A 15,797-nucleotide genomic window follows, 5' to 3' on the forward strand; every position below is an offset into this window, starting at 1 on the left:
ATCATATTGGTTTGTGTGATTTTCGTATTTTTAAAATTCTCTCCATAACCATAAAGGTTAGAAACTTTAGAAAGTCCATGCTGTCACACAGGTGAGATGTGTAATTTGTAAAGTTGTGTGTAAAAAAGCTAAAAATGGGGGCTCTTGGTTCCATGTGCTGTGCTGTAGGAGCAATATTGCTGTTTGTACATATTCCCCTAATTTGTGCACAGAGCTATCCCCCAGCTGGAGGTATAACCACCTCTTTATTACCCCTTGTAGCTGTTACTCCCACCTTCTCTGATCAACTGTCACATTCCAACTGCCACAGAACCTTTGGACTCCAACATTCCATCTGGTTCTCAGTGGCCCAGTGATGATTGAACCGGGTGATATTCTAAACAAAAAGAACTCTCAGCCATCCTTGTAGCTGTTTCTATCTCTTCATATTGACTCATACATTCTAGGCTTCATAGTGACACAAACAGAGTGACAATCCTGTAAGATCTGTGCACCTTACAGCTTGTGGTGGTTGAGAGGTGTAAGCTGTGGTGAAGGGCTGTGTGTGTGTTCGGGGTAAATTGTGTGTTCTGGTTGTATTGCTGTGTGGGTGGTTCTGAAGAACTAAGGAAGCTGGGCCAAGTAATCCACCATCTGTGCAGGTTCCTTCATACAACCAATGAAACTGTCACATACAAATTAGCTGCAGAGCAAGGGTGGTGCTTGGTTAAACTACCTCTTTATCACAATAGTCTAGGACACTTGGCACGGCAATAGATACATGCCCCACTGCCACTGTACACAACACTGGTGTAATCTGTAAAGTCAAAATGGCTAAGAAGTTAAAAACTGGACAGTAACAGACCATGAAAGCCAGTGATGATTCAGCCTGGTGCTACTCTGAACAAAGAGAATTCTCAATCACACTTGTATCTGCTTCTATAGCTTCACACTGATTCTACAGATATAAAAGGTTTCAGAGTGACACACAGAAGGACTTTCCTGGAATTATGTTACACAGATGAGAGAGAAAAAGGAGGGTGGTTACAACCTACAGGTTGAGAAACCTTAAACTACTGGCTTTCTTCCCCTATGTAGGAGAAGGGAACATCTTATTTCTTCAAATCTTATAAATTCCAATATGGAACATCAAATGAAAACTAAACTTTATTTTCCCTGCAGGCCAGCCATTACAGGGCTACCAATTCAGATGAAGACTCTTCTCCTTGATTTGTGTCCTATGGGGATTAGATTTAAACATACTTTGATTTAAACAACTTTGACCTTTACTACTGTAAGTTCTTTATCTGTATGATAGGGTTTGGGGGTGGTTTTTTTTGGGGGGGGGGACGGGGGACTATTTAAAGTGTGAAAAAAAGAAAACAGGTCTAGGAAAAAAATAACTTAATTATCCCAGAGCATCACAAAGGGCCATTTAACATAGCACCATTGTTGCTAGCAGAGCTCAACAAGTGTCCAAAAACACAAAAGACATTACATTTCCTTCTGACTGTAACAAAATGGTCTTTCCCATAGAAAAAAACAACAGGGCAGCAAAATTCCCAGCTGGAGAACAACAAACTAAGGATCCATTCACAGCATTGTCTGAACTGACAAATGATAATGGTACTGTCTAATAATATGGAAAAGCACAGCTGCTATCTCATAAAATGTCCTCTCTTAAACTAGGATTAACAGACCCACTTGCAGAAAGCATTTCTATTAGACTTTGTTCATCAGTGCCTAATATATTTCTCCACAACAGAATCTCATCTTAACAAACGCCAAGTCACTTTTCTTCAGACATCTTTTTGGTAACCTGGACATCCTTTTCCTCCTGGACATCCAGCAAAGTTCAGTAATACACTTTGTGGATGAACTGTGAGAAACTGATGACTTTTTTCCCCAAAGAGATTATAAACCCAGGAGGGACCATAGTGATAATCCAGTCTGATTTCCTGAGTGACACAGTCCTTAGAACTTCCCTGAAATAATTCCTGTTTGAACTAGAAATAAACAGATGACAGCGTCTAAAATTGTATTTATTAAAAATTCTGAAGCAATTTATTCTTTAAACACAAAAATAGGGGTGTTGGTTCTACTGTCCTGGTCAAATTAAAATTCTAGTAGTTACATTCTGCCCATCTGTGTTACCTGTACATTTTCAACTTGATACAGCATTCTGTTTCAGTTCTTGTCCTAAACCGATGTGCTATGTTATATAACGCCCTGTTCACATTACAACCTAGCAATGGCCACATTCCAAAGGGCCACTATAATCAGTTTATATAGTATGCTATGCATTTTATTCATTCAAGAAGATCCCAACTGCTATGCAAGGGTTTAAGACAGAGAATGGATATTTCAATAATGTGTGTAATAAAGAATTAAAATTTGATCATCATACACAAATTAATCTAATGAAGAATTGGCACAGCTTTGTTACAGGTTTTGTAATTGAGGATAGAGAGAGAGGAAAGGAGCAGGAAGAGGAAAGAAGGGGAAGAGAAATAAGTCACTTGCCTAGCCACAATGAATAGTTTGGGTTTTGTAGGGATCATGGTAAGGTGAGTTTTAAGGACAGATGTGGAGGAGGTTAAAAGTAATAGGTATCTGGATTTTATCTAGGATTTTTCCCATGCATGAGGGCCAGACGAGGAGAAAGCATGGAGGTGTTTAGGAAGGAAGCTGAATGGTGGACTGTAGAGGCTGGGAATACTGGCAAAGCAAAGGCAGGGATCAACCTCACAATAGGTTACTACCTTATCTAGGGCTGGATAAGTTACGAAGCATCTTAAAGCTGAAGCAAGAGTTTGTATCTGATGCAGGTGAAAGGAGAGCCAATGTAGAATGTAGGAAGAGTAGGATGGATTACCACAGCTCCTCCAGGATCTAAAAAAATAGTGGATGGTGAGTAAGGCAAATCAACCAGGTTATAAGCTCCTGAGAGAAATATCACCGGCAGGGGAGGCTTGCATATTCTGGTTCAAACTGGATTCTCTAGTGGCCAACAGACAAAAGGAGGATTTTGGGATAAATAGCCTGAGTTTCAACTGATTCAGGGCCTTCTTTCTGATCCAGCATTTCAGACAGGACTTTCTGTCCAAGGGTGGGGAGGAGCCTACAATCTTTGCAGAAGGGTTGGAAGAACTTGACCTACTAGAGCCCCACAGTATTTATGGGTGACCTATGGTAAACTTTTAACATGTGTATAGGAACTTGTATTTTTTTATGTTTTCACTGTAATGCTTTTACCTTAAGGATAAATGTGCTTGCTCAGAAGAATCGGTGTAGTAACTTATAACTGTGGGCAATATAGTTAGCATAGCCTTTGGAGAGAAAGCAAAGTACAGGCACTGGCCTATTTAGGTAGTGTCTAAATCCAGGGAGCTGTGCAGTCTTAAAACCCCTGGTCAGGACAGAGTAAGATGCAAGTCTCTGCCCAGGAGAGGTGATGGCTGGGAGCAGGAAACCTTTAAGTGGATGTCCTCAAGGGACCAAGGAAAGGGATTACAGGTGCAGCTACCCTCTGACAGCCTATTTTATTATTTTTAAAGATATGTTGTCTCTGAAGTGCTTTGGCTCTAAATAAATAATGCTTTGCTTTAGGAGGCTGTTTGATTACTGATTACATGACCATTGCCCCAAAGAGAACAGAATAGTAGGGTCTGGACATAAGTCAGACTTGCTGAGGTGATCACAGTTGATACACAGAACACTACAATCTGCCTAATCTGAGTGTGGGAGAATTGGATGATTCCATCCCAAGAGAAAGGTGACAGTCTGAGAGCTGAGACCTAGAGGGAGTGCACATGGAAAAAACCAGAAGGAGTCAGAGATACAGTTTGTCTGGGAATTAACAGCATGTTCAATAAATCTGAAGATGAATGGAAGGAAGAGGGATTGGGTGATTATTTGACAGAAAGGATCAAGAGTGGGTTGTTTTAAACTAGAGAAGACCAAAGCATGTCTGTACTGGGAGGGAAAGGAACCAGGTGAGAGTGAGGGGCTGAGAAGAAGAAAGAGAGGTGGTTAGAGCTCAGCAGGAGAGAGAAAAATTAGCAAACAAGAAGGATGGGGTCACTTGGTCTCGTCTATTCAGTTTGTCTTTTCTGTCCTCTCCCAACAAAGGATGAAATGTTCCAGAGCTGCTCAGAGATCCTGACAGAAAGACTAGTATGAAACGGTTTGTGTCACTCTGGTGTTGTAGAGGAAGGAGAGTGTGCTGCAGCAGCACAGGCACAATCCTTCTATGTGACAGTTTACCAAGAAGTGGTTTCTGTACTCATATGGAGCAAGAAACTTTTCCACACTCCTGAACATAATTTAACTCTGAGTAATGAAATGTAATCTTCGTATACCCAAACACACATCTTAAACATTCATATCCATCCCAAAAGCAACAAAGTAACACACATATCATGTGAAACTATCATAGAAAAAATGTTCTCTGAAGATCAGAGTTTTAAACACTAAGACCATCATCAGTGACAAGCAGCTTAGTATTCTGCACTGGACATTTTCCAACGTAAGAGACCTATAATTTGGTACAACTTAAATTAGCCATCCTGGTCCTATAAAGTCAGACGACAGAAATATTAAGGATGTTACAGTTCCAGGAGCATCGAGGGGGCCCTGTTTCTAGAGTTCAAAGCTTTCCCGTTTAGTGGTGTGTCTCCTTCCCTGACCCATTCTACCACCGACTATAGTTTGTAGTTTGCACAGAGCACAATCCCTTAAACCCCGATCAATGTATTTACCCTGATTCAAGTGAAATTCCAGAGGCACGAAACAGAGAAACCAGGAATGAGGAGGAGTGAGGGAAGCAACATGGGGGCACTTTCTTACCAAATACCAGGGCACCCATTTATACAAAACCAACACTCTCGAGTCTCTCCTCTGAATATGCTGCTCCTGCAGTATGATAATTAAACACATTTTTCTGTAGGATTGAGTGGCCCCTCAGTTATTCAGATCTTCTTCACTTCAGTTTGGTAAAATGCAAAGAAGAAATGCTCTTTTTCTGTCTACAGTCCTTCTTGGGGCTTAATTTCCTGCAACTCTGCCAATGAATTTAAGCAATGCCCAACCACTGCTAGACCCACCAGTCACACTCTTCCATGAGCAGTCAAATTAGCCACTACCCTCCATCCACAACACTATCATTTTTAAAACATATCAGCAAAATAAACAAGGGGACAAAAGCTTGTCCTCTTCTAAAGTAGTGATGTGGAAATAATTTTCTGCTACTGCAGTAGCTCTATCATATATATTTGCAGCAAAATACTACTAAATAATACACTTTTGAAATTAAAGAAAAATGCCAGAAAAATTTCACTGGATGGCCAGCACTGGAACAATGAAACACCTTTCACCATATTTCTTTCACTACTATAAAAGTTTGCTAAGACATTATACAAGCTATTTCTCTGTAGAACATTCAGATATATACAACGAAGCTTTACTTTGTGCTGTCTCCAAAATTTGCCTACTTTTCTACTTCTGATTTCAACTGGAGTAGACCTGGGGCAGTTAAGGAGACTAAATAAGCAAACAGACACTGCAACAGAAGCCTTTTTTTTTTTTTTTTTTTTTTTTTTGGGTGCATGTTTCAAAAAGTAGTTGAAGGACTCTTTACTACGAAACAGATTCTTTAAAAAGTGCTTAGCCTTCCTAGGAGAAAAGCAAACTAATTCCAGAGAGAAATACCCTTGACTCAAACTATACAAGAACCTAAAGCTACTTACAGTACTTGTACCATGTAGCTGAAGTATATTTAACAGAAAAAAACAAGGCTCTCAAGGATTTGAATCCCACAGTTTCAAAACTTTTTAAACATCACTTTACTTCTGACACTGACAACCAGTCATGTACACCTTTCCTATGAAAAGGCAGGTTCTGAATCAGACTGCCAATACAGTATTTACAGTTTCACCTTTTCTTTAAAAAGATCAATTGCTTTATACAGCATACAAAAAAAGGAAATATATTCCATTGCTTAGCATTTCAATCAAAAATCCATCACGACACTAAAAACTACAGCTTAGCTTTCCATTTTTCTTTACATAAGGGAAAAAAAGGTTACACAAAACAGAATAGGCAATCCAACGTAACACAGAGACTGCAGAAAACCAACATATCAAAATACCTGCAGTGTTTCCTGAAGCATTTCCAGTGAAAACCCTAATGTTGTATTTTAAGTTGTGGGCTTCAGTGTGCAATGAAAAAAGAGAGTGAACACAATTAAAGTCTTCTGAACTCCAGGCAGGTTTGGTCTATTTTAAAAGGCCACATTCCATCTCCACCTTCTGCAAACACTCCTGAAATAAAATCACATAGCCCACACCTGAAAAGCAATCTCGCCTCCTTCATATATCAAAAAAATGGTTTTCAAATAGGTCAGTACATAATGTACAAAACTGAAACAGAAAATTAATCACATCTATGAAATTTATTTATATTTTAGTGAGTTTAGGCCTCAAAGTGTGCCAAACTGACAACCGTACAGACTGTAGTCCTCTCTGAAAATCAGTACAGCATGAATAGCAGGACAAATTTCCCTACACCATTCCCAACCTTGAGCTGGATACTCCACCTCAGGAAATTGAAGAGTAGCTTAATCTCCATGTCCACTCAGTTCCTTCTGCTGAGAATTCAAAGAGTAGCTGTGACATGAATGCAGTCTAGTTTGACAGAGATCCCCAGCTCAGTTCACACAGACCAAAAGCCATTGTATATTAACTACTTTATCATCACCAAACTGGTCTTGTCTCAAGCTAGCAATTTAAAAGGGGTACTGTATTACAGTGTATTACCACTCCCTTAATCTAGTCCTTCACTAACTGTTTTCTACACCATATTTACTTACATAATATCTATTCTGCTCAGTTTCATTTGTAACCTCTAAGGACCACACTAAATAAAGATATAGCTATCTATAGATATAGATATCTATCTATATATATAGATGATATCCTCAGAAAGGTTATAGCAACCTCTTCTCCCCTAACCATAAATATAGAAGCCTTGCATGAAAAAAAACTACACACCAGTATAAACTAGTTACTGTTCTGAGCACGGATGAGTGTAGATCCTAGCAAAAAAAGAACAAATACATTCTTCTTTTGTGGATACAGAAGTTTCCAGTTAGCTCTATTTCTAGAGCTGTGCAAGTAATTTTTCACAATATGACCTGGCTAAAAGAGGAAAGCACAATTTCCAGTTACTGAAACAAAGTTATGCCTCACAGTGGAAGTGCTGCTGGTCAAAGTTTCTATTTAGTTTGTCAAGTCATTTGGTCTCCCCTTCCTTATGAATAATGTGTATATATGAGATATATAAAATTATAATTAGGACTGTCAAGCGATTAAAAAAATTAATCACAATTAATTGCAGTTTTAATCACACTGCTAAACAATAATAGAATACCTTTTATTTAAATATTTTGGATATTTTCTACATTTTCAAATATATTTATTTCGATTACAACACAGAATATAAAGAGTACCATGCTTCTTAAACATTTTATTACAAATATTTGCACTATCAAAAAGAAACAAAAGAAATAGTATTTCAATTCACCTCATACAAATATTGTAGTGCAATGTGTTTATCATGAAAGTTGAACTTACAAAAGTAGATTTTTTTTTTTAATGTATGTGCACTCAAAAATAAAACAATGTAATATTTTAGAACCTACAAATCCACTCAGTCCTACTTCTAGTTCCTCCTTTAGAGGAGTCTTGGGGCACGGCATGGGGAGGAGGGGTCGGTCCCCAGAGTGAGGGGCTGACTGGAGGCAATCGGTGGGTTCAAGACCCCTACCTCTCCGCCAGTGCCGGGTTGGGAGCCACTTCCTCTTCTCTTCCCACCCTCCAGAGGCAAATTGGGTTACTGCATCTGACCGGACACTGTCCGGTCCCTCCGCAGCCCATGCCTTCCTCCGACCAGATGTATGCTATTAACGCAGTTTAAAAAATTAACGCGTTAATTTTGTTTTCAGTTAATCGCAGGCATTAACTGCAATTAATTGATAGCCCTAGTTATAACAAATATTTCAATGGGAAAAGGGCAAAGAAAGAGGGATAGGAATGGAATAAAGGAGAGAGAGAGAGACTCATAGCTACCAATTTCCATCCCAAATTCTCTCTCTGAAGTTTGATCACAAATTAAATAGTGAAATTTCACATTTAAGCTATACTGGCAATACTTTAAAGCTCACTTTTAGCTTCTGTACTCACACTAGCAGAATTTATGCTGCCACAATGTCGTCAGTTTTACATGTTGCTCTTCCTCAGAGTCACAAGCTGTGAAGGGGAGAGGAGAGAAGGATAAGATAGTTTGATCAGGTAAATAAAAATCTCCAGTCTGAAGTACTGTGACTTGGGGGTGCTTGAGAAGCTGGGAAACTATAGGGCTTGAAAGCTGAGAAGAAAATGAAATAAAACAGGGGTGCCCAACCTATGGCCCACCAGACCATTTCATAAGCCTTGTGTCCTGCTTCAACACAATATACTAACAGCCAATTCATTAGCATTTTGTCATCATGTTTACATCACTTTAGTTTACACAAGTGTACACACTTATGAAACAAGATCAACTTAAAACATAAATCAGTACAGGTGACTTTAAATCTTATTAAAATGTGTAGAATCTGTTTGACCCACACAAGGTTGTGCTTAGGCTTATGTGGCCCTCCTGTAATATGGTTGGGCATCACTGACCTAAGACATTCATGAAAGAACTTGAGGGAACTCTGGAGAGGAGCTATGAGTCAGAGACTTACAGCAGAGGGGAGAGAGGAATGATTGCAATACTAAGAAAGACTTTGTTTTGTTATAAATTTCTGAACCTGAAACCTATGCAACATTTTAACTGGAGGCTCATGTAAAGTTAGTTTGTAACATTAACTTTTGGGACATCCTCACTATCTTCCTTTTATCTTTGTATAGTCACTATCTATTTGAAAAAAAACTCACGTTTGTCTGAAAGGTTTGTACCTTCTGTACTTGACCTATGATTACTATAATTCAGAAATTAACAAAAAGATTTCTTTTTTTTTTCTCCCATCTTTTTTGTTCTGCATATTTGACAATACTTTGTCAAACCTGAAGAGCTCTGGGTAAGCTCTAAAGCTTGTCTCCCTCACCAATAAAAGTTGATATTACCTCATCCACCTTGTCTCTCTAGGTATGCCTAAACTGCAATTAAAAACCCATGGCTGACCCATGGTTCACTTGGGCTCATGGGGCTCGCTTGGGTTAAGGGACTATTTAATTGCAATGTTGACATTCAGACTTGGGCTGCAGCCCAAGCTCTAGGACCCTGAGAAATGGGAAGGTCCCAGGACTTGGGCTGCAGTCCGAGCCTGAATATCTTCACTGCAATTCAACAGCCCGAGCCCCACAAGCCGAGTCAGCTGGCACAGGTCAGCAGCGGGTGTCTAATTGCAGTGTAGACATACCCTCCAACACTTTGTGTACAGTTTCAATGTTTCCTCTGCATAGGTAAACAGTTCCTCCACTGCTAATAGACTTTGTAAACATAAACCAAGAAGCAAAAAACCCTTACATACTTTGAAATAACTGCTTACAAATACTTTCAGAGCATATTATTTAAAAGGTACTCTGACAGAAACTGGATTTTTTTTTAAAAATTAATCAATTTTAAAAATAAATAAATTGAGTGTCCCTTCAATTTCTTTCTTCCATGTAAAGGACTTCAGAAATTATATTATATATATACACACACACACTAAGTACAGTGTATTTTTAGCCAATTTAATACCGATGCCTACAAAGCCCAGCAATTTAATAATTTACATTTCAGAATCCACTTTCCTGTTCTGCTGGGGTGATGGAGAAACAGCAGCTATTTAACTACAGCTGCACTTGGACCCCAGTGACATACTCAAGGGGACTCATTCAAATGTAATGAAGAAAAATCAGAATGTTGGCTTAACCTTGACCATCCCGTCAATGATAAACCATGTCAGACACAGCTTGAAAGTCTCTTCAGTTGCATATGCAGAGTTATTTAACCTGTAATGAATTAGCAAAACATGCCCTCATGATCAGGAGGCTTGATTATTGCAGTTGAATCCCTTCTCTGTCATTGGCAGCTTGTTCAGCATACAACAGCTTCTTTGAGCAATCATATTACATTCACACTGCCTCTAAAGCAACAAGTTGGCATAAATAGTTGTTAAAGCCCGAATTGTGTAAGCCTTACCTTTATTAGAGACTAGCTAGTTGACACATATCTGCACTCTGATACCACCCTGCGTTTTAGGAATCTAAGCATCACGTCCCTAATTAACTTGCCTTTCCTGCAATGAGCCCTAAAGATTGAAACTCTCTCCCCACTTCTCTAATCATTCTTCTGACTTAAATATTAAGGGGTGTTTTTTTTAAGTTGGCCTCATTCGTTATTCCCCACTTCCCTATTTTTTGTATTTCACAACCTCAATTGTGTCTGTTATTAAGGGAATACTTTTAATATGTTTTTAAATAATTAATGAGTAAGTGTGATACCCTTCTTTCCCCTTGGTGGGAAAGGCAGTTGGATTTCTCTCCCTCTCCCCCCATCTTTTCTCTATTTTAATGATTACATGAGGTTTGCACTGTACAGCAGATATGGGTGTTTGAACTTTGCTATACTTATTTACCTATTAAGTTGATTTAAGCTTTATGTTCCACTTCCCTAAGCATAGATGTGCTCTTTCATACAGTCCAAATAAAATGAGGACTCTATCATGGCAAAAGAGATTAGATTTTAACTGTTTTGTTTGGTATCTCCAGTAGTTTGTCATCCGCTTTGGTATGGTGCTTAAATACAGGAATATAATTTTAGAAAGGCAAGCAATATCCTTGCAAAAAATACAGCGATTTTAAAAAATTTCTTAATTCCTGTTTGTGTCAGCCATGTCTTGCAGCATACCTACTTACTTTGCTCTATTGTGGATACCAGCATATTGTAGTATGAAAGCTAACATATAGACAGATCAGGGTGGGGTGGTTAATAATCATTCCCATAATAACAGGTTTCAGAGTAGCAGCCGTGTTAGTCTGTATCCGCAAAAAGAAGAACAGGAAGAAGTGGGCTGTAGTCCACGAAAGCTTATGCTCTAATAAATCTGTTAATCTCTAAGGTGCCACAAGTACTCCTGTTCTTCTTTTTCCCATAGTACAGCATTTATAATATGTTGCTGCAGCTTTCCTCTTATTTCACTTTTTGCAAGGTTGACCTCTGTAATACTTCTACATATCTGTTAACTTCATGGACCTCAACCCTCTAGAGAGATATCAGCTGAACAGTGCACATTTTCTTCCATGTTAATAGGTAACTATTAATATGATAATATAGAAAGCCCAAAATTGGCTGTACAAACATAGATGCCCAAACACACACAAGAACTAACATTTAAGGATGCCTACCTTCCTGTACGCTGTAACAAGTGACAGAACAAAGAACTGTAGCAGACTTAAATAATTATATAACATACAATTGGGTAAGTAATTTTCTGAATGATTTTCACTTGCACGAGATTTTATTTATGTTCCCCAAGCACATATGTACTTCACACCAAAGTATCCAGCAAGAAACTACTCAACTAACCAGTGTCACTAACAAAGGAATACTGCTTTCACAATATCAATACTGTCTATTGGTTTCCAGGCAGAATTTAAGATGTTTGTTTTGACCTATAAATCCCTAACATTTTTAGCACCTGCCAACTTGAGAAACTGCCTCTCCCCATGCAAAGCTGCACACCCAAGATCAGCTTAAGCAATGAGCAAGAGCCCCTTCACTTAAAAATAAGAGGGGAGATGCTGGTACCGCTTTTTTCATTAGGTGCCTTCAGATTTGGAACTTACTCCTCATTGAAGTAACCCAGATTTGAACATTCAAGACATGATGCAAGATTTTTCTATTTATTCAGGCATTTGGAGTTGGAGGACTTGAAAGGGGGAGAGAAGTACTGTTGGAGATGGTTATTGGTGACTGCCAGTAGGTTTCCTAACCGTAATTTTAGATTGTTTCTTTAACTGGAAAGATGACATCTAGAGTAACACATATACAAAAAGGTGCCTATTTTATTAGAGAAAAGGGGATTTATTAAAGCATATTTTTGTTTTATTTTTTAAAAACAGAAAGCGTGCACAAAATCTATGTAGAAGAGGTTCCAAAACAATCCTCAACTATTCTGGGTAAAAAAAAAAAAAAAAAAAAAAATCTCAGTTTCAGAGCTCTCAATTACATCAGGTCTCACACTCCTGCTCTGCCACAAACCCTAGACTAAATGTAATCCAATCAGCTGATGGCCACCTCATCTCACCTGTGACTATTCTTTATCACTCAACTGCTAATTATTTTCAGAAATTAAACAATCCAATTTTCAATCCCCTACCTCTCAACTCCCACTACAATTATGAAATGGAGGGAAAAAGTTTAGTAAAACCACAAACAAATGCCTTTAGAACAACATATAATACAACATACTTCATTTTTAAAGTCAGAGTCTTTTACAGTAAATCTCATTATACTCAGCTGACCCAAACTTCAGACTCTGGACACGCATAATCTTGAGAGAATCTTATGTATTGCTTATACGGCATTGGGAAAACAGAACCACTCACTTGCTCAAATGGCACACTGCTATCTGTTCAGTCACTAAGAATAAGCAGTCCACCTGCACTTTTGAACTTTAGACTCACAAAGACAGAGCACAATCACCTTGCTTTCCTTCTGCTAGTAAAGCACATTGTTTAGTCTTTATAATGAGCTGAATTACATAATCATGTAAAATACAGACCAAAACAACTTGCTTTCTATAACAGAACACATACACAAGCTATCTATGCCGACTAAGTGAAGAAAAGATAACATTTGAAAAGCTAAAGAACAACATCAGTGCTGTTCAAAAACTTTTCTCTTTTACCAACAGAAGTTTGCTCCTGGGAGAATTCTGTGCCCAAAAAATTAAAAATTCTGTGCCAATAAGATAAAAATTCTAAACACAATATTTTAAAATTCTGCAGACTCCAGCATGACGAGCACAGGGCACTGGCTTCATGGGGGTGGAAGACTGCCCTGCAGCTCCCCTCTGGCACATGGACTTGGCAATGAGACTGCACCCGACTCTGACACAGGTCAAGAGCTGGGTCTGCCCCCAGAAACATCCTGGGGTGCTGCCCCTCCACGCCAGGAACACCAGGTATGGGCAGGCAGGCTCAGTCCAGCAGGATCCAAGTGTGGAGGGACTTAGTGTGGGGGGATCCAAGTGTGGGTTGAGAGGGTTCTGTGTGGAGCAATCTGGGTGCGAGCAGCTCGGTAGGGTGTCTGGGTGAAGGGCCAAATCTGGATGCATGGGAGCTCATTTGGGGGTTCCGAGTGTAGGGGGGTCCAGGTGAAGATGGTTGGAGCTCAGCAGGGAGGGTCTGGGTGTGGGGGGCTCAGCAGGGTGGTCCAGGTGCTGGGGGAGTGAGGGTTTGTAGGGTGGGGGTCCAGGTGCAGCTGGTTAGTGCTGAGTCGGGTGGGGGGTCCAGATGCGGGGGGAGAGGGCTTGTTGGGGTGGTCCAGGTGCAGAAGGGCTAGGGCTCATCGGGGTGGGGGTTTGAGTGCAGGAGACTCAGTGGGAGAGGCTTGGTGAGGGTCCAGATGCAAAGGAAGTGGCTCAGCGAGGGGGTATGGGTACAGGGTGTAAGGCTCGGTGGGGTGGGGTTTGGGTTCGGATGCCGGGGGAGGGGGGGATGGGTTGAATATGGGAGTCTGGATGCAAGGGGGTTGGGTGGAGAGGGGATCAGCGCCCCGTACAGTGACCCCTCCCCTGTGGCTGAGAAGCAATGAGGGCAAGAAGCGGGGGAAAGGGGTGCTGGAGTTTCCTGCAGCCCGGGACGATTTCTTGGGGTGGGTCTGACCCGGCCCAGGCCGCTTCTTGCAGGGGAAGAAGTCTGTCCTCCCCGCTCCCCAACCCAGCCAGGACTAGAAGATGAACCCAGCACAGGGTAGAAGCCAGCAACTGGGGTGTCCATAGTCCCGCCCCTGCCCCACAGTGATTTCTCTCTCCACCAGCTGCTCCGGGTGCCCAAAACGACGCACCCATGCTACAGCGGAGGGGCGTGTGACCCCTTCTCGTGGCTTTCCTTTGCTTTCCTATCAGAAGTCATTTTTCCTGCAGGGAAGCAAAGAAATCTGCGCGGGGGACATGAACTCTGCACAGGTGCAGTAGCACAGAATTCCTGCAGGAGTAGAAGTTGGGTCCAATAAAAGATATTACCTGAGCCACCTTGTCCCTCTAAGACAATGAAATCATTCAATATGTTCCTAAGTCTGAGGCCCTTGGTTTGTAACTGAGAGCCCTGCGCCGCTTCCCACAGCTCCCATTGGCCAGAACCACGGCCACTGGGAGCTATGGGCAGCCATGCAACTGTAAACAAACTGTCCGGCAGCTCGCCAGCGGATTACCAAGATGGGCCGCAGATTGCCCACCACTGGAGTACACCACCCAACAGGAAAAGAAAGTGATCCTTTTAAAGATTTAATAATAGTAATATCTTACTGTGAATGAAACAACTTTCAGGAAGCCTAAAGAAACAACTTGAATGTCAGACACAAAAGGTGAAAGATAAAAAAAGAATTAAGCTTTTTGAACCAAATATTCTGCTTGAAGATGTGTGTATATATTCCCCATTGAAATCTGTTTAATAGTTATGTATTACCTTAGGGACAGAATTTGGTTTTTTATTTTTACTCCATCTTTTTTAACCAGATTCCCTTGGACAATCTGTACAGTTCAACTGTTTTTGATGTGTTAGCTTACCTCCCCCTTATAGTTTGCTTTTATACACAGGCAGGAAGGAAGCAGTTTGCAAGGCTAAATTCCTCTCACCAAAAGATGCACAGGAGGTGTGTCTGCCTCACAACTTCTCTCCATCATGCTCCAGCTCTGTGTCTAAGGGTGGAACTAAGGGTATGTCTACACTACGAAATTAGGTTGATTTAATAGAAGTCGTTTTTTTAGAAATCAATTTATTACAGTCGATTCTGTGTCTCCCCACTAAGCACATTAAGTCAGCAGTGTGCGTTCACAGTACCGAGGCTAGGGTCGACTTTCGGAATGTTGCACTATGGTAGCTATCCCACAGCTCCCGCAGTCTCCGCCGCCCATTGGAATTCTGGATTGAGCTCCCAATGCCTGATGGGGCAAAAACATTGTCGCGAGTGGTTCTGGGTACATGCCGTCAGGCCCCACCTCCCTCCCTCCGTGAAAGCTACAGCAAAAAATCATTTATCGCCTTTTTTCCTGGGTTACCCGTGCAGACGACATACCATGGCAAGCATGGAGCCCGCTCAGCTCACTGTCACAGTATGTCTCCTGGGTGCTGCTGGCAGACACGGTACTGCAGTGCTACACAGAAGCATCCCCTTGCCTTGCCTTGCAGACGGCAGACAGTACAATATGACTGCTAGCCGTCGGCGGCGGCCCGTGGGTGCTCCTGGCTGGCCTCGATGAGGTCGGTCGGGGGCACCTGGACAAAAATGGGAATGACTCCAGGTCATTCTCTTCTTTAAGTTTCGTCCAATGGTGATTCAGTCCTGCCTGGAATATCATGCCAGCTGGAGGCTTCTGCCTCAGGCTGCTCTCCCAGTCGGCACTAACTCGCGGTCACACCTACCCCAGCCTACCCCTTGCTCCCATGGCTCGTGAAGCCTGGACAGTAGTAAGGAGCAGTTCAACTACAGGCTGAGCAACTGCAGAATGGTGGTAGAATGTGCCTTTGGATGTTTAAAAGCTCACTGGCGCAGTTTACTGACTC

At 41.1% G+C, this 15,797-nt stretch overlaps 1 protein-coding gene across 7 annotated transcripts in view; it reads right to left on the minus strand.

Moving 5' to 3' along the window:
* The window catches only part of SGMS1 (sphingomyelin synthase 1), a 219,627-nt gene that overhangs the window by 176,198 nt on the left and 27,632 nt on the right, over positions 1-15,797 (minus strand). Inside the window, exon 2 of one of the 7 annotated variants that reach the window (XM_054033937.1) lies at positions 8,220-8,285. The exons of 5 other annotated variants lie outside the window; for them this stretch is intronic. The gene's annotated coding sequence lies outside the window, so the exon portion shown is untranslated. Of the gene's footprint in view, positions 1-6,127; positions 6,237-8,219; positions 8,286-15,797 lie in introns of those variants that run through there. One more of the 7 variants, XM_054033939.1, reaches the window with a different exon arrangement.

Source organism: Malaclemys terrapin, chromosome 7, assembly GCF_027887155.1.
Source record: "Malaclemys terrapin pileata isolate rMalTer1 chromosome 7, rMalTer1.hap1, whole genome shotgun sequence".
Classification (NCBI taxonomy): domain Eukaryota; kingdom Metazoa; phylum Chordata; order Testudines; family Emydidae; genus Malaclemys; species Malaclemys terrapin.